At 40.4% G+C, this 26410-nt stretch overlaps 1 protein-coding gene across 1 annotated transcript in view; it reads left to right on the top strand.

The window, feature by feature from the left end:
• LOC106606985 (zinc finger protein 850-like) overlaps nt 1–26410 on the top strand; it is an 898172-nt gene that overhangs the window by 81808 nt on the left and 789954 nt on the right. The window lies entirely within an intron of this gene.

The following is a 26410-nucleotide window of genomic DNA, read 5'->3' as shown; positions in this document are numbered from 1 at the left end:
TGACAAGGAGGTGAGGATCCGACAACTGGAGCTTGACGCTGGCTCCAGTGCGACTCCACAAGCTGCTTATCATCAAGCCCACTTTGATGTAAGTAAAAATATAGCTTTAGTCCCTCCATTCCGAGAGTCGGAAGTTGATACCTATTTCTCTGCTTTTGAGCGTGTGGCCGCTGCGCTACATTGGCCACTTGAGGTTTGGCCACTCCTGTTACAATGTAAATTGTCTGGGAAAGCCCAGGAAGTAGTAGCTCTCTCCCTGGAAGACAGTTTACAGTATGATATAGTTAAAACTACCGTGTTGCGGGCTTATGAGTTAGTGCCTGAAGCTTATAGACAACGCTTCAGGAACCACAAAAAAACATCTCAACGTACTTTTGTTGAGTTTGCAAGGGACAAAGAGTCTCTGTTTAATCGCTGGTGTTCAGCCAGCAAAGCTAACACCTTTGCTGATATTCGGGAGTTGATGCTGTTGGAGGATTTTAAAAGCAACCTCCCTGATAGAATTGTTCATTTAAATGAACAGAAAGTGGTGACGTTGGCCCAGGCAGCAGTGTTGGCAGATGAGTACGCTTTGACACACAAGACTGTCTTTGGTGCACCTCGTTTTGAAGGCCAAACGATTACGTCATCAGTGCCTCGTTCAGGTTGCTTTTCCACTGATAACCCTAAGACTTTTCATGAGATCCGTGAATGTTTTTACTGTCACCAAAAGGGTCATGTGATTGCGGACTGCCCGGTTTTGAAAAATAAATCGACACAGTCCCTGTCACCGTCCCCAAAAATGAAAAGTGTGGGTTTAGTCAAGTCTATGGCTCGTCCGTTGGACCGAGATATTGATTCAGCATTTGAGAAACCAGATCCTGTCTATGCTCCGTTTATATCTGCCGGTTGTGTTTCCTTAACTGGAGAACAAGCTGATGGAAAGCCTATACGAATCTTACGAGACACCGGAGCGGCGCAGTCAGTAATCGTTACTGATGCTTTACCCTGGTCCTCTGAAACGTATTGTGGCTCTCATGTCATATTACAGGGGATAGAGACAAAAACAGTACCTGTACCATTACACTGGGTCCACTTAGTGTCAGACTTGGTATCAGTACGTTTCCGTGTTGGTGTAGTGTCTACACTGCCAGTAAAAGGAGTCACATTGTTACTAGGGAATGATATCGCTGGTGGTAATGTCACTCCTGTGTTAGAGGTAGTAGACAACCCAGAAATCAGAACTACAGATGAGAAATTGGTTCAAGCATTTCCACATGTTTTTCCAGCTTGTGTGTTAACGAGGGCGCAATCTCGCAAGCTAGGAGATGTGGTGGATTTGGCTAGTTCCATTTTTGAGAAGGTTGAGGTAGAAGACAATGCACTGAGTATTCCTTCTGAAATGCCGACAGTTTTTACCCCCGTAAAACTAAGGCAGGGGAAAGCGAAATCGCGCCCCAATTACATGACATTCTTTTGTCTGTCACCCCCGAGAAGGTGATTGAATGTCAAAAGGGAGACATCAGTCTTCGCAAGTGTTTTGCTTCGGTAATTTCCATTGAGGAAGCTAAAACTAAAGAGACTGCCTACTTTATGGAAGCAGGAGTTTTGATGTGTAAATGGGCAGCTCATGACACCGTTAGTGACTGGAGTGAAGTGTGTCAGGTGGTTGTTCCTACACCGTTCCGACAGCAGGTGTTGTCACTCGCCCATGACCAGGCGTGGTCCGGACACTTAGGGATCACGAAGACTTATAACCGAGTCCTTCAACACTTTTTTTTGGCCAGGTTTGAAGTCTGACGTTGTCCAATTCTGTAAAACATGCCACGTATGTCAACTCACTGGGAAAACGAATCAAACAGTTCCTCGTGCGCCGCTCTGCCCGATTCCTGTGGTGGGGGAACCGTTTGAAAAAGTGATAATTGATTGTGTAGGTCCGTTGCCGAAAACCAGGTCAGGTAACAAGTTCTTACTAACAATAATGTGCAGTGCTACTCGATACCCAGAGGCTATTCCTCTCCGTACAATAACGGCTAAGACTGTGGTGAAGGCACTAGTGAAGTTCTTCTCTACGTTTGGACTCCCTAAAGTAATCCAAACTGATCAGGGATCCAACTTTATGTCAAAGCTGTTCTCTAATGTGTTAAAGACACTGTATTTCCCATCAGGTCTCCAGTTCGTATCATCCGGAGAGTCAAGGGGCTCTCGAACGCTGGCATCAGACGCTGAAGACAATGCTACGCAAGTATTGCATGGATACCAGTACCGATTGGGATGAGGGGGTGCCCTTTGTCCTATTTGCTATTAGGGAAACAATACAAGAGTCCTTAGGGTTCAGCCCTGCTGACCTTGTGTTTGGACACACCCCACGGGGTCCGCTAAAAGTTTTGAAGGAGCATATCTTATCTCCTACACCCAGTAGCGCCCCTAAAAATGTGTTGGATTATGTCAGTAAGATGCCGGAAAGACTGCACGTTGCATGTGCGTTAGCCCAAAAGTCTCTCTCCTCTACTCAAAAACGCATGAAGTTGCATTATGACAAAAAGGCTGTTGGCCGTTCTTTTGCACCAGGGGATCAAGTTTTAGTTTTGTTGCCAATCCCTGGCTCATCTCTGTCAGCACGTTTTTCTGGACCATATCTTGTGGAAAAGAAACTCAGTGACACCAATTATGTGATAAAGACCCCAGATCGGAGGCGTTCTTCCCGAGTGTGTCATGTTAACATGCTGAAAGCATATTATGTGCGTGAGTCTCCCAACAGCTCCTCAAGTAAGCCGGTCCAGTACGCCGTCTCCAGTGTGGCTGCGGTGGTGCTGAAGCCTGGCTGGGATCTAGAGGAGGATAAGGAGGACGGGTTGGAGTTGCGCCATACGTTACAGCAGTGTGAATGTTTATGTAATTCAGAGATGCTGAAAAAGTTACCCTCTCAAATGGAACATTTGGATAAAGATCAAACTAAGGATCTTATCTTATTGATAAACAGTTTTCTCACTGTGTTTCAGAATGTTCCAAGTCGCACGTCCATCTTGGAACATGATGTGGATGTGGGGAACGCTGTTCCTATAAGTCAGCATCCGTACCGGGTTAATGCAAAGAAAAGGGAGGTAATGAAAAGTGAGGTAGCTTATTTATTACAGAATGACATGGCAAAACCCAGTAACAGCTCCTGGAGTTCCCCGTGTATTCTTGTTCCTAAGCCTGACGGTACGTCTCGCTTATGTACGGACAATCGTCGAGTAAATGCCGTTACAAAGTCTGATTCTTTTCCTCTACCTCGCTTAGATGACTGCATTGATAGAATTGGCTCTGCTGCTTACGTTAGTAAATTAGATTTGCTAAAAGGTTATTGACAGGTGCTTCTGACATCTCGGCTTTCATTACGCCAGAACTTCGTACAATATACTGTGATGCCCTTTGGAATGTATAATGCACCTGCTACTTTTCAGCGGCTAGTTAACCTGTTAGGGCTAGGGGGCAGTATTTGCACGGCTGGATAAAAAAAATGTACCCGATTTAATCTGGTTACTAATCCTACCCAGTAACTAGAATATGCATATACTTATTATATATGGATAGAAAACACTCTAAAGTTTCTAAAACTGTTTGAATGGTGTCTGTGAGTATAACAGAACTCATTTGGCAGGCAAAACCCTGAGACATTTTCTGACAGGAAGTGGATACCTGATGTGTTGTATTACCTTTAAACCTATGCCATTGAAAAACACAGGGGCTGAGGAATATTTTGGCACTTCCTATTGCTTCCACTAGATGTCACCAGCCTTTACAAAGTGTTTTGAGTCTTCTGGAGGGAGATCTGACCGAACAAGAGCCATGGAACGATGATGGCCCATTAGACACCTGGCGCGAGTTCATGTTGGGTACCCTCGTTCCAATACGTTATAAAAGAGTATGCATTCGTCCACCTTGAATATTATTCATGTTCTGGTTAAAAAAGGCCCTAATGATTTATGCTATACAACGTTTGACATGTTTGAACGAACGTAAATATATTTTTTCCCCTCGTTCATGAAGTGAAGTCCGGCGGGCTTAGATCATGTGCTAACAAGACGGAGATTTTTGGACATAAATGATGAGCTTTTTTGAACAAAACTACATTCGTTATGGACCTGTGATACCTGGAAGTGACATCTGATGAAGAGAATCAAAGGTAATGGATTATTTACATAGTATTTTAGATCTCCCCAACATGACGACTAGTCTGTATTGCAACGCGTATTTTTCTGGGCGCAGTGCTCAGATTATTGCAAAGTGTGATTTTCCCAGTAAGGTTATTTTTAAATCTGGCAAGTTGATTGCGTTCAAGAGATGTAAATCTATAATTCTTTAAATGACAATATAATATTTTACCAATGTTTTCTAATTTTAATTATTTAATTTGTGGTGCTGACTTGACTGCCGGTTATTGGAGGGAAACGATTTCCTCAACATCAATGCCATAGTAAAACGCTGTTTTTGGATATAAATATGAACTTGATAGAACTAAAAAATGCATGCATTGTCTAACATAATGTCCTAGGAGTGTCATCTGATGGAGATTGTAAAAGGTTAGTGCATCATTTTAGCTGGTTTTATGGTTTTGGTGACCCTGTCTTTGAATTGACAAAACATTACACACAACTCTTGTAAATGTACTGTCCTAACATACTCTAAATTTATGCTTTCGCCGTAAAACCTTTTTGAAATCATAAAACGTGGTTAGATTAAGGAGATGTTTATCTTTCAAAGGGTGTAAAATAGTTGTATGTTTGAAAAATTTGAATTTTGACATTTATTTGGATTCAAATTTGCCGCTCTTGAAATGCACCTGCTGTTGATGGAGTGCACCACGGGTGGGACGCCTGCGTCCCACCTAGCTATGGGCTAGGTGGGACGCTTGCGTCCCACCTACTCAACAGCCAGTGTAATCCCGTGGCGCGATATTCAAATACCTTAGAAATGCTATTACTTCAATTTCTCAAACATATGACTATTTTACACCATTTTAAAGACAAGACTCTCGTTAATCTAACCACACTGTCCGATTTCAAAAAGGCTTTACAACGAAAGCAAAACATTATATTATGTCAGCAGAGTACCCAGCCAGAAATAATCAGACACCCATTTTTCAAGCTAGCATATAATGTCACATAAACCCAAACCACAGCTAAATGCAGCACTAACCTTTGATCTTCATCAGATGACATTCCTAGGACATTATGTTATACAATACATGCATGTTTTGTTCAATCAAGTTCATATTTATATCAAAAACCAGCTTTTTACATTAGCATGTGACTAGCATGTGACTAGCATTCCCACCGAACACTTCCGGTGAATTTACTAAATTACTCACGATAAACATTCACAAAAAACATAACAATTATTTTAAGAATTATAGATACAGAACTCCTTTATGCACTCGCTATGTCCGATTTTAAAATAGCTTTTCGGTGAAAGCACATTTTGCAATATTCTGAGTAGATAGCCCGGCCATCACAGGCTAGCTATTTTGACACCCACCAAGTGTGGTACTCACCAAACTCCGATTTACTATTAGAAAAGTTTGATTACCTTTGCTGTCTTCGTCAGAATGCACTCCCAGGACTTCTACTTCAATAACAAATGTTGGTTTGGTTCAAAATAATCCATAGTTGTATACAAATAGCGGCGTTTTGTTCATGTGTTCAAGACACTATCCGATGGGTAAAGAAGGGTGACGCGCCCGACGCGTTTCGTGACACAAAATTTCAAAATATTCCATTACCGTACTTCGAAGCATGTCAACCGCTGTTTAAAATCCAATTTTATGCCATTTTTCTCGTAAAAAAGCGATAATATTCCGACCGGGAGTGGTTGTTTTCGTTCAAAGAGAGAGAAAGTAAACATGGAGTCGACTCGGGCACGCGCCTCCAGTCTCATTGTTCTCAGATCGACCACTTACAAAATGTGCTAATGTTTTTCAGCCAGGTCCTGCAAAGCCACCATTCAGCTTTTTGCCACCTTCTGAGAGCGTTAGAAAATGTCATGTCATGCCAGAGATCCCCTGTTTTGGTTAGAGATGATCAAGAAGGCCAAGAAATGGTCAGAGAGGGCGCTTCCTGTTTGGAATCTTCTCAGGTTTTGGCCTGCCAAATAAGTTCTGTTATACTCACAGACACCATTCTAACAGTTTTAGAAACTTTGGAGTGTTTTCTATCCAAAGCTAATAATTATATGCATATTCTAGTTTCTGGGCAGGAGTAATAATCAGATTAAATCGGGTACGTTTTTTATCCGGCCGTGAAAATACTGCCCCCTATCCATAACAGGTTAAACACTTCAACCAGTAAAATGCTCTTTGGCTATCTTTGCCATCAGCCTGACAAGGGTTTGTACACAAAGTTTTTAACCATTTGGCCCATAACTTCACCTAACAAAACATAGACCTACTGTAGGACCCATAACTTCACCAAACAACAACATAGATCTACTGTGGGACCCATTACTTCACCTAACAACAGACCTACTGTAGGACCCATAACTTCACCTAACAATAACATAGACCTACTGTAGGACCCATAACTTCACCTAACAATAACATAGACCTACTGTAGGTCCCATAACTTCACCTAACATAGACCTACTGTAGGACCATAACTTCACCTAACAACAACATAGACCAACTGTAGGACCCAAAACATCACCGAACAGCAACATAGACCTACTGTAGGATGCATAACTGCACCTAACATAGACCTACTGTAGGACCCATAACTTCACACAACAACAACATAGACCTACTGTAGGACCCATAACTTCACCTAAAAAGATAAGCCAACTGTAGGACCCGTAACTTCATCAAACAACATAGACCTACTGTAGAACCCATAACTTCACTTAACATAGACCTACAGTAGGACACATAACTTAACCCAACAACATAGACCTACTGTTGATAGAAGAATTTATGTTTAAAGTAATGACTAAAGTATTCCACCCTGAAAACTGTAGAACTGTATGACGTGTTAAGATCATAAGACTATAATCTGATGATGATGTGTGTGTTGGAGAAGACTTGTAAATAGTATTCATTTATTGAGTTAATGTTGAATAATAGAAGGGAACATTCAACATTTATTTGTGTGTTTCAAAGTAGGTTAGAGAAATATTGACGGTTAGGAGGGAACATGTCTGTGTGGGTTTGAAACAAGTTGATCTATTTCTCTGAAGACTGAGCTCTGAGAAGGGAAGTAAGCCAGGCGCTGCGAAACCACAGAGGTTTCCTGTTTTGAGCTAGACTTGTCAGTTGCAGACATATAGATAGAGGAACCCGGTTAGACAGAAGGAGCTATCAAAGTAGAACATTGCGACAGAGATAGTGAGGAGGGGCATTTATAAAGTGTATGATATGACCAAATGTGAGGTATAAAAGGCTATGTGCATTGTATGATTTTCAGAGAGCTCTCTGAATAAAGGACTGATCTATTGCAGACTGAGACTTTGTCTAATTCTTCATTAACCAGAGCCTTACAACCTCTGGGAATTGGTCAAAGCTTGAGTGATGGTTGAGTTCAACCATTGAGATGGCAACATTCTCGTGACAGAAGGACCTCGGCGTTACTCTGGACCCTGATCTCTCTTTTGACGAACATAAAGACTGTTTCAAGGACCGCTTTTTTCCATCTACGTAACATTGCAAAAATCAGAAATGTTCTGTCCAAAAATGATGCAGAAAAATTCATCCATGCTTTGTCACTTCTAGGTTAGACTACTGCAATGCTCTACTTTCCGGCTTCAGTTAGTGCTAAATACGGCTGCTAGAATCTTGACTAGAACCAAAAAATGTGATCATATTACTCCAGTTCTAGCCTCTCTACACTGGCTTCCTGTTAAGGCAAGGGCTGCTTTCAAGATTTTACTGCGAACCTACAAAGCATTCCATGGGCTTGCTCCTACCTATCTTTCCGATTTGGTCCTGCCGTACATTCCTACACGTACACTACGGTCACAAGACGCAGGCCTCCTAATTGTCCCTAGAATTTCTAAGCAAACAGCTGGAGGCAGGGCTTTCTCCTATAGAGCTCCATTTTTATGGAATGGTCTGCCTACCCATGTGAGAGACGTAGACTCGATCTCAACCTTTAAGTCTTTATTGAAGACTCATCTCTTCAGTAGGTCCTATAATTGAGTGTAGTCTGGCCCAGGAGTGTGAAGGTGAACGGAAAGGCACTGGAGCAACGAACCACCCTTGCTGTCTCTGCCTGACAGGTTCCCCTCTCTCCTCTGGGATTCTCTGCCTCTAACCCTATTACAGGGGCTGAGTCACTGGCTTACTGGTGCTCTTCCATGCCGTCCCTAGGAGGGGTGCATCACTTCAGTGGGTTGAGTCACTGACGTGGTCTTCCTGTCTGGGTTGGCGCCCCCCCTTGGGTTGTGCCGTGGCGGAGATCTTTGTGGGCTATACTCGGCCTTGTCTCAGGATGGTAAGTTGGTGGTTGAAGATATTCCTCTAGTGGTGTGGGGGCTGTACTTTGGCAAAGTGGATGGGGTTATATCCTGCCTGTTTGACCCTTTCCGGGGGTATCATCGGATGGGGCCACAGTGTCTCCTGATCCCTCCTGTCTCAGCCTCCAGTATTTATGCTGCAGTAGTTTGTGTCGGGGGGCTAGGATGAGTCTGTTATATCTGGAGTATTTCTCCTGTCTTATCCGGTGTCCTGTGTGAATTTAAGTATGGTCTCTCTAATTCTCTTTCTTTCTCTCTCAGAGGACCTGAGCCCTGGGACCATGCCTCAGGACTACCTGGCATGATGACTCCTTGCTGTCCCCAGTCCACATGGCTGTGCTGCTGCTCCAGTTTCAACTGTTCTGCCTGCGGCTATGGAATCCTGACCTGTTCACCGGATGTGCAACCTGTCCCAGACCTGCTGTTTTCAACTCTCTAGAGACAGCAGGAGTGGTAGAGATACTCTCAATGATCGGCTATGAAAAGCCAACTGACATTTACTCCTGAGGTGCTGACCTGTTGCAACCTCGACAACTACTGTGATTATTATTATTTGACCATGCTGGTCATTTATGAACATTTGAACATCTTGGCCATGTTCTGTTATAATCTCCACCCGGCACAGCCAGAAGAGGACTGGCCACCCCTGGTTCCTCTCTAGGTTTCTTCCTAGGTTTTGGCCTTTCTCGGGAGTTTTTGCTAGCCACCGTGCTTCTACACCTGCATTGCTTGTTGTTTGGGGATTTAGGCTGGGTTTCTGTACAGCACTTTGAGATATCAGCTGATGTAAGAAGGGCTACATAAATACATTTGATTGGATATGAAATTTGATTTAACAACAACATAGACCTACTGTATGACCCATAACTTCACCTAGTAATAACACAGACCGACTGTTGGACCAATAACTTCAACTAACAACATAAACCTACTGTAGGACCCATATCTTCACCTAACAACATAAACCTACTGTAGGACCCATAACCTCATCAAAAATCAACATAGACCAACTGTAGGACCCAATTTAATCCTATAATTGGCCTATAGTAATCTGTATTAATATTATAATGGCCTATAGTCATCTGTATTCATATTATAATAGCCAATAGTCATCTGTATTAATCCAAGAATGGCCTACAGTAATCTGTATTCATATTATAATGGCCTATAGTAATCTGTATTATTATAATAGCCTACATTAATCTGTATTAATCCTATAATGGCCTATAGTAATCTGTACTTAACCCTATAATAGCCCGTAGTAATATTAGTCTGATAATGGCATGTAGCAATCTTATAATGGCCTATAGTAATCTGTACTTAATCCTATAATGGCCTATAGTAATCTGTATTAATATTATAATGGCCTATAGTAATCTGTACTAATATTATAATGGGCTATAGTAATCTGTACTTACTATTTTCTGTAAATAATGTATAGGCCACCAATATAATTGATCCAAGGAACTAGATCCAAGGAACCCCCCCCTAGAGGAAACATTTACATTTATTTTTATTTTTTTTACATTTTAGTCATTTAGCAGACGCTCTTATCCAGAGCGATTTACAGTAGTGAATGTATACATTTTTCCCCGTACTGGTCCCCCGTGGGAATCCAACCCACAACCCTGGCGTTGCAAACAACTGAGCCACACGGGACCACAGTGACGAACTTAGATTTGGAAACAATGGTGGAGTAAAGCTGAAGGGATATGGTTATTAGCATAAAGACTATGACACTTGTATAAGCATGAAACTGTATAATAGGACTGAGACTGAGTCCGGCAGTTGTTCCACGGACCAGCTCGGCTTGTTACTTTGTAATAAAGTCTATTTGGGGAATGACAGAATATTTCCACGACAGTTTATAAACATTGGAGTAAAAAAATGCTTATTTGGGGTTCTGATGGGGAATGACAGTTTTTTTTATTTTTAGATTTTACCCCTTTTTCGTGGTATCCAATTGGTAGTAGTCTTGTCTCATCACTGCAACTCCCTTACGGATTCGGGAGAGGCGAAAGTCGAGAGCCATGCCTCCTCCGAAACACAACCCAACAAAGCCATGCTTCTTGACACAATGCACATCCAACCCGGAAGCCAGCCGCACCAATGTGTCGGAGGACACCGTACACCTGGCGACCTGGTCCCATGGGCCTCCCGGTAGTGGCCAGCTGCGACAGAGCCTGGGCACGAACCCAGAATCTCTGGTGGCACAGCCAGCACTGCGATGCCTTAGACCATTGCGCCACCCGGGAGGCCTGGGGTATTACAGTTGAACTAAGCTCATGAGGCATGCGTTATATTCTTCAAGAATCAATGGCTATAAATAAATAATTATACAGTCTAAATATGGATGTAGCAATTGCAGATTTCCCCTTTAACACCACACATCAATTCAACAACTGCAGAGTTTGTACCTCTGTTTTTAAGACAGTACTTACTAGTGTTAATCAGGGAACGGTTTCTCAAAATCATCTTATGGCTAAGTTCATCATTAGAACCATTGGACGCCTTAAGATGCGTTTGGGAAACCGGGCCCAGATATCCTGTTTCCTCCTCTTCTCCCTCCTCCTTTTTGGATGTGACAGTCATCTCCCCCTCCTCCTCTTTCACTCCAAAAAATGCTTCCCCCTCTCCTTTTACTGTAACATCCTCCTCTTCTTTCACTCTGAACGCATCTTCCTCTTCTTTCACTGTAACGTCTTTCTCTTCTTCTTTCACAGTAACAGCTTCACCATCTACTTGTTTTTGTATTGAAACAGCCTCCTCTTCTTCCTCCGCTTTGACGAGAGCTTCTTTCTCCGTCCAGCAGGCCTCTTCTTTAGCAGGAGAGTAGCTTAGTGAACTCATGGTCGGGAATGTTAGCTAACTTAACCAGCCCGCTAGCTGACCAATAACAACACCACTGTAAATATGAAATTAAATCTGATAACTAACTAGACGACAGAAGTGGGTTTAAAACACAGTGGCAAATATACACTAAAGCGTCTAAAGAGCTTTATTGGTTCGGCTATTTTGTCTAGCAAGCTACCGCGGTGGCTGAATAACTGTTGCTAATGTTGAAAGAAGCGTTCCGTCCACTACATTATACGTCACACCAACAGCATCGCCTTAAAGCCCCACATGATGTAGTCTGTTCATTATATACATCTACATGATGTATTGTTACTCCATGTAGGAGCAGTATAGACCTAGTCTGTTCATTATATACATCTACATGATGTATTGTTACACCATGTAGGAGCAGTATAGACCTAGTCTGTTTGTAGAAGCAGTATAGACCTAGTCTGTTCATTATATACATCTACATGATGTATTGTTACACCATGTAGGAGCAGTGTAGACCTAGTCTGTTCATTATATACATCTACATGATGTATTGTTACACCATGTAGGAGCAGTATAGACCTAGTCTGTTCATTATATACATCTACATGATGTATTGTTACACCATGTAGGAGCAGTATAGACCTAGTCTGTTCATTATATACATCTACATGATGTATTGTTACACCATGTAGGAGCAGTATAGACCTAGTCTGTTCATTATATACATCTACATGATGTATTGTTACACCATGTAGGAGCAGTATAGACCTAGTCTGTTCATTATATACATCTACATGATGTATTGTTACACCATGTAGGAGCAGTATAGACCTAGTCTGTTCATTATATACATCTACATGATGTATTGTTACACCATGTAGGAGCAGTATAGACCTAGTCTGTTCATTATATACATCTACATGATGTATTGTTACACCATGTAGCAGCAGTATGGAGGTACAGTGGGGGACAAAACTGTTGACACCCTTGATAAAGATGAGCAAAAACGACTCTATAAAATAAAGAATTAAAATACTGAGCTATATTGTATGTAAAATAAAGGGAAATTATATTATTTGACACTAATACAATTGCTCAGAGAAAGAGATTTAGTTCATCATGTAATTCTCAATAGGCAGGGTCTGAATTATTGCCACCCATGTTTTCAATATTCTAGCACCCTCCCCTTGGGAGAATAACGACACTGAAATGTTTTATGAGATTAGAGAACACATTGGTAAGGATCTTAGACCATTCCTCCATACAGAATCTCTCCAGGTCCTTGATTTATTTAGTCTGTCTTATGGACTGCCCTGTTCAATTCAAACCACAGGTTTTCAATGGAGTTCAAGTCCGAAGACTGAGATGGCCATTGAAAATGTTGATTTTTGTGCCCAATTAACCATTTCTTTGTGGATGTTGATGTGTCTTGCTGGAAGATCCACATATGGCCAAGTTTCAGCCTCCTAGCAGAGAGGTAACCAGGTTTTGGGCTAAAATATCCTGGTAGTGGGTAAAGTTTATTTATTTATTTTATACAGTAATTTTAGCTCATCTTTATCAAGGGTATCAATAACTAGGTGCTTATTTTGATATCTAGTTATTTGACTGAATCCGGAATACTGATGTGGAGTAGATGTAGAGATTGTTGTAAATTCGCATAAAAAATCTGAACTAATCAAACAACACTTGTTGCTCTTTGTACGTGTTGATATAGTATTCATATTTAATGGAGAGGAAAAAAACGTTTCCCTAAACTGCTTTATAATATTATAATTCAATGAAGAATAAAAATAGTTTTCCCTCCTCAACTGCGTTTCCTCCCTCCAGACAGCAGATGGCGATATGTGTCTTTCAGCCGATGTTTCTAGTGTGACGTATAATCTAGTGGACGGAACGCTTCTTCAACAACTGCAGCCACCTCGGTAGCTCGCTAGGCGACAAAGTCGGAACATTCAAGTTCTTTAGACAATTTCGTGGTTTATTTACCACTTTGCTTTAAACATACTTATGTGGAAAGAACTAGCTACCCCATTTTATGTAATATTTACGTTGTAAGTCAGCTAGCTGGCTGGTTAAGTTAGCACTAGTCTAGTCGCTAATGCTAACTAGCTATTATCCCCGACCATGAGTTCACAAAGCTACTCTCCTCCTGCTAAAGAAGAGGTCTGCTGGACGGAGAAAGAAGCACTGGTGAAAGAGGAGGAGGAAGAGGAGGCTGTTACAATACAAAGACAAGTAGAGGGTGAGGCTGTTACAGTGAAAGAAGAGGAAGACACGTTCAAAGTGAAAGAGGAGGAGGATGTTACTGTGAAAGAAGAGGAAGAATATGCCGTTTTTGGAGTGGAAGATGAAGACGTTTTTGGAATGAAGGATGAAGAGGGGGAGATTACTGTCACATTAGAGGAGGACGAAGAAGAGAAGACCGGAGAACTGATTAACACCAGTAAATACAGTGAGTACTATCTTATAAAACAGGGACATTGATCTGATTAACACCAGTAAATACAGTGAGTACTTTCTAATAAAACAGGGACATTGATCTGATTAACACCAGTAAATACAGTGAGTACTATCTTATAAAACAGGAACATTGATCTGATTAACACCAGTAAATATAGTGAGTACTATCTAATAAAACAGGGACATTGATCTGATTAACGCCAGTAAATACAGTGAGTACTATCTAATAAAACACAGGCACAAACTCTGCAGTTGTTGAACTGTGTGATTTTTAAAAGGGCATTCTACACTTGAATATGTTTTTGTACTGTGTGAATTGTTCATGACGTCCTCCAGGGATTTTTAAACTTTTCCTGTTGAAAAGTGATATATAAATACAGTGAAGTATAAACACACTAAAAGGAAACAAATAAATGTTTTGAACAAAATAGTGTTTTTTTAGACAACTGCAAACTAGAAGGAGTGATGTCATAGTAAGGCCCTCAAGGAGTTGGCTTGATGGGAAGTCGTGATGTCATCCAATAGGAGACTGATCTTCATGTGAATATTCATTATTCTTTTTTAAATCCTTCCTGCTCTGTCAAGTTGGTTTTTGATCATTGCTAGAAATCAATTTTCAAGTCTTGCCATAGACTTTCAAGATGATTTAAGTCCGAACTGTAACTAGGCCACTCAGGAACATTCAATGTCATATTGGTAAGCTCCTCCAGTGTAGATTTGGTTCAGGTTATTGTGGTTCAGGTTATTGTCCTGTTAGTACAGTTTTTTGTATTCAGATCTCTGAAATACACTCTACCTACGTAACATTTAGTATTTCCTTATGTTACGCTGGGAAACAGTTTTCATGGGCACAGAAATCCTAAATCATTTCAGAGTTTGCTAAATCCAATGGTTCTAACCAAGAGTCACCTTAACCTCTATGGGCTAGTCCCACCCATGGTGCACTCCATCAACAGCAGGTGCATTTCAAGAGCGGCAAATTTGAATCCAAATAAATGTCAAAATTCCAATTTTTCAAACATACAACTATTTTACACCCTTTGAAAGATAAACATCTCCTTAATCTAACCACGTTTTACGATTTCAAAAAGGTTTTACGGCGAAAGCATAAATTTAGAGTATGTTAGGACAGTACATTTACAAGAGTTGTGTGTAATGTTTTGTCGATTCAAAGACAGGGTCACCAAAACCATAAAACCAGCTAAAATGATGCACTAACCTTTTACAATCTCCATCAGATGACACTCCTAGGACATTATGTTAGACAATGCATGCATTTTTAGTTCTATCAAGTTCATATTTATATCCAAAAACAGCGTTTTACTATGGCATTGATGTTGAGGAAATCGTTTCCCTCCAATAACCGGCAGTCAAGTCAGCACCACAAATTAAATAATTAAAATTAGAAAACATTTGTAAAATATTATATTGTCATTTAAAGAATTATAGATTTACATCTCTTGAACGCAATCAACTTGCCAGATTTAAAAAATAACCTTACTGGGAAATCACACTTTGCAATAATCTGAGCACTGCGCCCAGAAAAATACGCGTTGCGATACAGACTAGACGTCATGTTGGGGAGATCTAAAATCGAAAATACTATGTAAATAATCCATTACCTTTGATTCTCTTCATCAGATGTCACTTCCAGGTATCACAGGTCCATAACGAATGTAGTTTTGTTCAAAAAAGCTCATAATTTATGTCCAAAAAATCTCCGTCTTGTTAGCACATGATCTAAGCCAACCGGACTTCTCGTCATGAACGAGGGGAAAAAAATATATTTACGTTCGTTCAAACATGTCAAACGTTGTATAGCATAAATCATTAGGGCCTTTTTTAACCAGAACATGAATAATATTCAAGGTGGACGAATGCATTCTCTTTTATAACGTATTGGAACGAGGGTACCCAACATGAACTCGTGCGCCAGGTGTCTAATGGGCCATCATCGTTCCATGGCTCTTGTTCGGTCAGATCTCCCTCCAGAAGACTCAAAACACTTTGTAAAGGCTGGTGACATCTAGTGGAAGCAATAGGAAGTGCCAAAATATTCCTCAGCCCCTGTGTTTTTCAATGGCATAGGTTTAAAGGTAATACAACACATCAGGTATCCACTTCCTGTCAGAAAATGTCTCAGGGTTTTGCCTGCCAAATGAGTTCTGTTATACTCACAGACACCATTCAAACAGTTTTAGAAACTTTAGAGTGTTTTCTATCCATATATAATAAGTATATGCATATTCTAGTTACTGGGTAGGATTAGTAACCAGATTAAATCGGGTACATTTTTTTATCCAGCCGTGCAAATACTGCCCCCTAGCCCTAACAGGTTAACTTTATTGACAACACCCAAATGGATACTGTCATTAACACGGTTCTTCAATAATTACACATAATACTTAATACTGTAGCTGTTTAGTTACAGTCACATGTTCAACTATCATCAGCTGATCCAGGAAATCATTTTCTGAATGACAGTCACATGACAAACATCACGACATGCAACAACAACCAAAGTGCTTCTTCATTCATTACTCTGGTAAAGACAGTTATGCCGTGCTCCATGTTGGATCCAACATCCCTAACAAATTGGTGTTTACAATGTTATTGTCTGGTTGATTTACTGTAGGGTCTTGTTAGTCTGTTTGGACACAGAGATACTTAGCTCATAATGTGTAGAAAACTGTTCCTTGATGGATAGGCTATTGTACAACACACAGAGCTATTTTCCTTTATTCAGGACATTTAGAATGACAACACATTACAGAGTAGCCTAGTGGGATTATTCACAAAATTATCTGGTTATGAAGTTTCCATGTTTCACCTGAAATATAAAATTATTTATAATCCTAGGTCTATGTTGTTGTTAGGTGATGTTATGGGTCCTACAGTAGGTCTATGTTGTTGTTAGGTGAAGTTATGGGCCCTACAGTAGGTCTATGTTATTGTTAGGTGATGTTATGGGTCCTACAGTAGGTCTATGTTATTGTTAGGTGAAGTTGTGGGTCCTACAGTAGGTCTATGTTATTGTTAGGTGAAGTTATGGGCCCTACAGTAGGTCTATGTTATTGTTAGGGCATGTTATGGGTCCTACAGTAGGTCTATGTTATTGTTAGGTGAAGTTATGGGCCAATTTGGCAAACAGTGTACAAACCCTCATTGTCAGGCTGATGGAAAAGCCAAAGAGCATTTTACTGGTTGAAGTGTTTTTTAAGTACAACGCGGTTGATTTGCGATGATGACACAAACATTATATTAAGCAGGACATTCAAGCGAGCCTTACAATTATAATCCAAAGTAGTGTGAAATGTACTCATAAGCAACCTGGAAATGGAGGTTACTTCCCTGAGTTTTCCAACATTCACATTCAGAATACATCGTGAAAAACTAAAATCTTTGCCCACCATTTTTGCTCCACGCAGATATACTACATCCATAACTAGTGGTTTCCTCATTACCAGATATACTACATCCATAACTAGTGGTTTCCTCATTACCAGATATACTACATCCATAACTAGTGGTTTCCTCATTACCAGATATACTACATCCATAACTAGTGGTTTCCTCATTACCAGATATACTACATCCATAACTAGTGGTTTCCTCATTACCAGATATACTACATCCATAACTAGTGGTTTCCTCATCAGCAGATATACTACATCCATAACTAGTGGTTTCCTCATTAGCAGATATACTACATCCATAACTAGTGGTTTCCTCATTACCATATATACTACATCCATAACTAGTGGTTTCCTCATTACCAGATATACTACATCCATAACTAGTGGTTTCCTCATTACCAGATATACTACATCCATAACTAGTGGTTTCCTCATTAGCAGATATAATACATCCATAACTAGTGGTTTCCTCATTAGCAGGGAGGAGTTTCTCCAATCAAATTGTGTGTGCATTGCCCTCGTGCTGCAATTTTAGCAAACACAGAAAGGGGCCTATATTGGAGATCAGAAGTCGTCTGGCACACTGCTTAGAGTGTCAACAACATGAATAACTTATTTCTAGTTACTACTAATGTGTAAACAAGACAACATATGATTGTTGCTAAGTTGACTGTCTTAATTGTCAAATAACTTAAGACGTCAATTGTTGTACAACTTCATGGGTACACTCTGGGCATCACCTTTTACCTCAAATAAACAATGGATTTCTGCTGTTGTGGGCCTTTAACCGTCTGTCTGACTTTGTCGTTCACACAGGAGAGAGGCCGGACAGTCGTGGATCCTCTGGGGAGCCTCAACAACCTCATGATGCTGACGAGGCAGAGAAGAGTCTCTCCAGATCAGAACACCTCAAGAAACACCAGCAGAGATCCACAGGGAAGAGAACTCACTGCTGCTCTGACTGTGGGAAGAGATTCACCTCATCAGGCATTACAATTCATCAGAGAACACACACAGGAGAGAAACCCTATAGCTGTGGTGAATGTGGGAAGAGTTTTGGTCAATCTAGGGATCTGACATCACACCAGAGAACACACACAGGAAAGAAACCTTATAGCTGTGACCAATGTGGGAAGAGTTTTGGTCAATCTGGCCATCTGACAGTGCACCAGAGAACACACACAGGTGATAAACCTTATAGCTGTGATCAATGTGGAAAGAGTTTTGCTGCATCTAGCAATCTGACTCTACACCAGAGAACACACACAGGAAAGAAATCTTATAGCTGTGATCAATGTGGGAAGAGTTTTGTTCAATCTGGCCATCTGACATTACACCAGAGAACACACACAGGTGATAAACCTTATAGCTGTGATCAATGTGGAAAGAGTTTTGCTGCATCTAGCAATCTGACTCTACACCAGAGAACACACACAGGAAAGAAACCTTATAGCTGTGACCAATGTGGGAAGAGTTTTGGTAGATCTGGCCATCTGACTCAACACCAGAGAACACACACAGGAGAGAAACCTTATAGCTGTGATCAATGTGCGAAGAGTTTTGTTCAGTCTGGCCAGCTGACAAGACACCAGAGAACACACACAGGAGAGAAACCTCATAGCTGTGACCAGAGATAATCTGATAAAAGATCTCTGGTTAAATATCAGAAAATACATGAAGGAGTTGTTTCATGATATCAATGAATTAATGTCACAATGTAGAATGTTTTAACATTGTAGTAGGAGTATTTTAATGATGTCACAATGTAGAACGTTTGCCCCCTGTTCTATTTATTTCAACATGATATGGATATTAGCCTCAGGGGGGAAATCCAGGCTCTGAATTGAAAGAGTACTATTTATGTGATTTAACAAAAAGTGACTAACTCAAAAAGAGCTGTGTTACACTTACCATGTTGGTGACCCACTTGAATCAAAATGCAAAACTTCAAAATGTAGCGATCTGTTTTCTACAAATTGTCCTCTAACCAGGGATGTACACATTATTCCCAGATTCCGTGTGGTTTTTGAGCTGTTAGTTTTAACAGGACGTGCAACCTCATCTCCCTCCTCTCGGCACAATTGATTTCAACATGATATCGATGCGTTATGACAAATAAGTGTTGCATTCCTTTGTTTAGTGACCCCTACATTTAAATGTATCACTCCAAAATGTAGCTGACTGTCTTCTGCAGGTTGTCCTCTAACCAGTGAGGTAAAATATATCTCCCATTTCCATGTGTTTTTTTTTTGTTGTGTTAGTTTCAACAGCACGTACAACCTGATTTCCCCCTAATTGATATCAGTGATTTATTGCTACTTGTCAAAACAACAGCGTTTTTGGTGCTTGTGCAGTTTATAAGATACTTGTTTTAAAAAATACAAGTAATATGATTATTGTGGCAGATGTTTGTGTTTATTGCACATTTTATGTTTAGGTTTTCAATTTATCCCAAACTGTTTCTGCATGTTGGTTATTGATTTGGACACGTTAAAACTGTGTTTTGACATTGGGGATATCCCACCTAGCAAAATGTAATTGAAAATACTTTGAAAATAAGACTATGCAACCAAATATTTCATATTGACATTTCATGTAACATTTAGTTATGATAATTATATATGCAACCAACTGACAATTTTTTTGTACAATTACATTGACATTGTTGCCCTGCTTTTAGAATATCAGGGTTAATTCTCACAAGGGTGGGCAGTCAAAAAGTTTTGATTTGCGTTTAGCCATTGAGTTGCCATGGATCACAATTTATTTTGACTGCACGTTTTTCCTTATTGGAGATGAGTTTTGTTTGGGCTCGTTCCAAGGGGACGAGAGTTCTAGAAGCTAGTGAGTTTTAGGAAGACGAGAGTTTTAGAAGCTAGTGGGGGAAAATGTTTTTTCTTGTTTTTAATTGTTGACAGCCAGTAGACACCATGTTTATATTGGTGAAGGTGAAGCATTGTAGTTGATTATAATGTGAAATGGAAGTTGTTTTCTGTTGATGGTGAGCAAACCTTTAAGGTGTTAGTCTTTGGTTTTTCCATTTTATGTTTTGAGGTTGGACTTTAGCACGTATAGCTCGTTAGCACGTATAGCTCGTTAGCACGTATAGCTCGTTAGCACGTATAGCTCGTTAGCACGTATAGCTCGTTAGCACGTATAGCTCGTTAGCACGTATAGCTCGTTAGCACGTATAGCTCGTTAGCACGTATAGCTCGTTAGCTCGTTAGCACGTATAGCTCGTTAGCACGTATAGCTCGTTAGCACGTCTAGCTCGTTAGCACGTAGGACGCACTGATTGGTGTCACCTCGTTAGTATGTGTTACACCTGTGCTGGCTTGTCCATCTCGTTAGTGGGAAGGTGTTTCACCTGAGCTGGTCCAGGTTCTATTTAAGAGTGTCTGGCCCAGTGCTCCAGTTGTCTTGATACATGTGGAGAGTCAACACCTTTAGTTGCGCCACCTTTTTGGTTTGCTTCCTGTCTTTAAGTTTGGTGTGGGTTTTTCTTTTGTTTGTCTCTTCTTGGGCAGATTTAGTGGGTCTCATGGTGGGTGTCTTTTAGGTCCCAGTTGTTGTTACTAGTCAACTTTCAGTGGACACAGAGCAAGATTATGTTATAATACTTTTATTGCATCAAATGGTTGTTTTATGCAACAGAATAGAGGGTTCTTATAACTATTGTGTCTGTGTGTTCTACTGAGGATGGGCCTCTGGGAGAAAACACTGACAGGAGATTTACAATGTCTTTTGGGTGATAAAACCTAAAGAGACTGCATTCCAGAGCATGAGTTAATGTTTCTGTTCTATATGGTACTAGGGAGAGATGACCCCAGGGCCAGACCCTGGTCTCTACACAAAGAGTACTGTTTTTACAGCAGATACTGTCTGCTGAGAATTATAAGTATCTTTCACACAAATCTTAACCTTGTGACCCGTTCTATACATCTGTTCGTCATGTAGGATGAAAGGGGTGTATCTTGGCTGTAAAAGGCCTTTACATCTCGTGGCTCTCAACGAATCATCTGGGGGTGATTCGTCGACCAGCCATCATTATCGTTGAGCACTCAATTGATTCACTTTATGTGTGTGTTGTATTGACCTGCTCCCTTATTAATAAGTGAATAAAGATTTAGTTTAAGATTAACTCTGACTTGTGTGATAAGTTTGTCTCTCATTTGATATTAAAGAAATTAACCACCACATTTGGGGATGTATGATATGATAAATTGTGATGAATTGGATCTATAATCGATTACTAGAGATTTGATAAAGTAATACTGGGAATATAATTAGATACAATTTAAACAACCCATATGTAGACAAACATAGGCTTTGAGTTGGTATCTTTAATGGATCATTTGATAAAGATAAACAGTCTACAAATTCTGGGCAGTTGTCTCAGAAACTGATGGGAGTGTGTCCACTTTAGGGTAAGTTACCCTAACGATGTAACTATAAAACGCTTATTGGATTTTCTCCATCCGGGTACTACATTTGAAATAAAACTGCCCTTAAGGCCTCAACGTGAAATGGATTTCCAACGATGTGCAGTAAAGGAGTGAAGAGCGGTGAAATCTGTGTCAACAAAAGTAAGAAAAGATTAATACACATACAATTAACAAAGAACATAACAAATGTTCAGCTGTAGTTTTATATAAGCATGCACACCTATGTTAATGAAGAAACAGATGATTGGTGTATAGACATACCTTGTCATGGACATAAAGGCCACTCGGGTCCTCATTGAAGAGGTAGGGCAAGAGCAGAATCGCTGCTGTGGTCTCCAGTCCTAGTAAAGTAAAGCAATGATCTTACTACACTTGCTAATTTTATTACAAAATACATTAGAGAAAGGGAAGGAATTAGAGCAAATCCCTCTTCTGTATTGTCCTTCAGGGACTGTCAAAATAGCAGGATGATGTCCTCACCCCTGCCTCGCCTCTCTACCGCTGATAGTCCTTGAATTCTCTTTGTCTATATCCATTCCATGGACTTGATTAATTTCTGAGAAGATCTGAAAAGATCATTTGCACACATTTATACAGTGGGGGGAAAAAAGTATTTGATCCTCCGCTGATTTTGTGTGTTTGCCCACTTACAAAGAAATGATCTGTCTATAATTTTAATGGTAGGTTTATTTGAACAGTGAGAGACAGAATAACAAAAAAAAATTTAAATAAAAAACGCAATCACAGATGTCAGACGATTCTTGTAGTTGGCCACCAGGTTTGCACACATCTCAGGAGGGACTTTGTCCCACTCCTCTTTGCAGATCTTCTCCAAGTCATTAAGGTTTCGAGGCTCACGTTTGGCAACTCGAACCTTCAGCTCCCTCCACAGATTTTTTATGGGATTAAGGTCTGGAGACTGGCTAGGCCACTCCAGGACCTTAATGTGCTTCTTCTTGAGCCACTCCTTTGTTACCTTGGCCGTGTGTTTTGGGTCATTGTCATGCTGGAATACCCATCCACAACCCATTTTCAATGCCCTGGCTGAGGGTAGGAGGTTTTCACCCAAGATTTGACGGTACATGGCCCCGTCCATCGTCCCTTTGATGCGGTGAAGTTGTCCTGTCCCCTTAGCAGAAAAACACCCCCAAAGCATAATGTTTCCACCTCCATGTTTGACGGTGGAGATGGTGTTCTTGGGGTCATAAGCAGCATTCCTCCTCCTCCAAACATGGCGAGTTGAGTTGATGTCAAAGAGCTCCATTTTGGTCTCATCTGACCACAACACTTTCACCAGTTGTCCTCTGAGTCATTCAGATGTTCATTGGCAAACTTCAGACGGGCATGTATATGTATTCTTGAGCAGGGGGACCTTGCGGGCGCAGCAGGATTTCAGTCCTTCATGGTGTAGTGTGTTACCAATTGTTTTCTTGGTGACTATGGTCCCAGCTGCCTTGAGATCATTGACAAGATCCTCCCGTGTAGTTCTGGGCTGATTCCTCACAGTTCTCATGATCATTGCAACTCCAAGAGGTGAGATCTTGCATAGAGCCCCAGGCCGAGGGATATTGACAGTTCTTTTGGGTTTCTTCCATTTGCGAATAATCGCACCAAATGTCACCTTCTCACCAAGCTGCTTGGCGATGGTCTTGTAGCCCATTCCAGCCTTGTGTAGGTCTACAATCTTGTCCCTGACATCCTTGGACAGCTCTTTGGTTTTGGCCATGGTGGAGAGTTTGGAATCTGATTGATTGATTGCTTCTGTGAACAGGTGTCTTTTTTACAGGTAACAAGCTGCGGTTAGGAGCACTCCCTTTAAGAGTGTGCTCCTAATCTCAGTTTGTTACCTGTATAAAAGACACCTGGGAGCCAGAAATCTTTCTGATTGAGAGGGGGTCAAATACTTATTTCCCTCATTAAAATGAAAATCAATTTATAACATTTTTGACATGCGTTTTTCTGGATATTTTTGTTGTTATTCTGTCTCTCACTGTTCAAATAAACCTACCATTAAAATTATAGACTGATCCTTTCTTTGCCAGTGGGAAAACATACAAAATCAGCAGGGGATCAAGTACTTTTTCCCCCCACTGTAGCAGGTGATGAATTATGACTTCTGTACTTGAAAATATGAAATATCCTTATTATGTGAAATTGAATGAAACAATAATGTATGTTGATGCTAATATGATGTACAATATTCCATTATGTTTCTATATGATAATAGCCTAATATATTTAATATGCCATATACTACTTTTTAACAGTTTCACTATTTAATTTTAATTAACTTAATCATTATGATTCAACATCAGTTCACCGTCTCACCTCATACTGTATTGGAGCAGCAGCAGCTGACTGCCCAGTTCAACATCAGTTCACCGTCTCACCTCATACTGTATTGGAGCAGCAGCAGCTGACTGCCCAGTTCAACATCAGTTCACCGTCTCACCTCATACTGTATTGGAGCAGCAGCAGCTGACTGCCCAGTTCAACATCAGTTCACCGTCTCACCTCATACTGTATTGGAGCAGCAGCAGCTGACTGCCCAGTTCAACATCAGTTCACCGTCTCACCTCATACTGTATTGGAGCAGCAGCAGCTGATTTGATCGTTGATACCAATCATCATGTTTGAATCTGAGAGTAAATAGAGCCGACTACACTCTAAAAATTAAGGGTTCAACTGGAGTTGTTCTCAGATTTTGGAAACGTTACATGTACAATACTACCCCATTTTGGAAACGTTACATGTACAATACTATCCCATTTTGGAAACGTTACATGTACAATACTATCCCATTTTGGAAACGTTACATGTCCGCCCCCTTGTGGAGGGAAATTAATATCTTAGATGGTAGCTGTAGATGGGATTCAAATGCATAATGGTACTAATACAGTGTCTAGACTACCTCTTTTGTATAAAAGCCCTTCAGAATCCAAACACAGTATTGCCACGCAGCAAAATGTTGCATATAATCTTTCAAGTCAGCCTGATAAAATATTGAACAATTTGTGTACAAAGATATCTTGAAATGTGATATTAGGCCTGTATGGCAGTACTGTTACTGTATGGCAGTACTGTATTGGCTAGTGCTTTCTCCAATATGTTCTTCTATTTTACATTGTATGTCGATGCCATTTATCTTTCAATATTTATTTAATATATATATATATATATATGGTTTAATGCTTGTAAGACTATTCTTTGACACATTTTATCTTCCTTTGAAATTCTTTTAGGACAGAACATGGACACAATGCAATTGGGATCAAGAAGAAGGTACAGATATGTTGTAGGACAGCTGCATTTGAAGTGTACATTTAACCTACTGTAGAAAAAGCCCATGGAGTTGGTGGAATAATCCTTTAATTCATTGCCACTTACTCAGCTGGGCCAGGGGCGCTTAAATTAGGTCAGGTGGAAATGTCCGACAGATCTCCACTCCATAAAAGGAGGAAATCACCATCGCCTGATCGCGCTGCTTTCTCTTCCTTCACTCTGTCAAATCCAGAAGTTCTGTGCGTCCATGAATCCACCTAAGTCCACCGACTCTGTTACCTTTCATCTGAACTTTCATCTGAACTATCTGTTGCGATCGGGAGAGTGGGCCATCAGTTGTTGTTTGAAGTTATTATCGCGTGGCTTAGAGCGCACGCTTCAAACATTTTGTCTAATGTGAATGGTCAATGATTCCGGCCCTACGGATCATAATAGGACAATTATGCAATTGGTATAGTTAATATGTAATGAAATTACGTGTACACATGAAGACAATTGAAAGGGTGAAATAAGAAAGTTGTTGAACTGATCGGCCCTGATATCCAACTAATGGCGATTATAGATTGAATAACCGATCACTGTTTGTATTCTTTCATGATTTATGATAAATAGTTACGAGCCTAAATTACTCACCGATGGTTCCTATTGACTACTTAATGAACTGGATTGTTGAATTCCCTAAATGATGTTAACAATGAATGATTGTTATGATTAGATCTTTGTGATGATGGATTTGATTGGATATACGTTATTCTGTTTCCTTTGTTATGCAGCACAGACTACTCAGTAAATATACCACTTTATGGTTAAAGGAATTCCTGCCTCAGTCTCATCCATTCCTCTGTCACCTGACCCGTGACCACCTGTTCACCCTCACTGTCAGTCATCCTACCTGTCCAGCTACCCACACAGATTCCACTTATCTTTCACCTACATAGCAGTCAATACAAACTGAAATCTATTAGCATACAAATGTGTGCAAATGATCTTTTCAGATGTTCTCAGAAATGAATCAAGTCCATGGAATGGATATAGACAAAAAGAGAACTCAAGGACTATCAGAGGTAGAGAGGCGAGGCAGGGGTGAGGACATCATCCTGCTATTTTGACAGTCCCTGAAGGACAATACAGAAGAGGGATTTGCTCTTATTCCTTAGTACGATGCTTTACTTTACTAGGACTGGAGACCACAGCAGCGATTCTGCTCTTGCCCTACCTCTTCCATGAGGACAAGGTCCGTGACAAGGTATGTCTATGCACCAATCATCTGTTTCTTCATAAACATAGGTGTGCATGCTTATATAAAACTACAGCTGAACATTTGTTATGTTCTTTGTTAATTGTATGTGTAGTAATCTTTTCTTACTTTTGTTGACACAGATTTCACCGCTCTTCACTCCTTTACTGCACATTGGCGGAAATCCATTTCTTTAGCTAGTCTACAATGCTGTTAGTTGACCTATGATTCATTTTTAATGTTTTTATTGTACATCATTATTTTATATATTTTAAA

This window comes from Salmo salar, chromosome ssa02 (genome assembly GCF_905237065.1).
Source record: "Salmo salar chromosome ssa02, Ssal_v3.1, whole genome shotgun sequence".
Lineage (NCBI taxonomy): Eukaryota > Metazoa > Chordata > Actinopteri > Salmoniformes > Salmonidae > Salmo > Salmo salar.
This window is presented reverse-complemented; position numbering and strand designations above follow the sequence as displayed.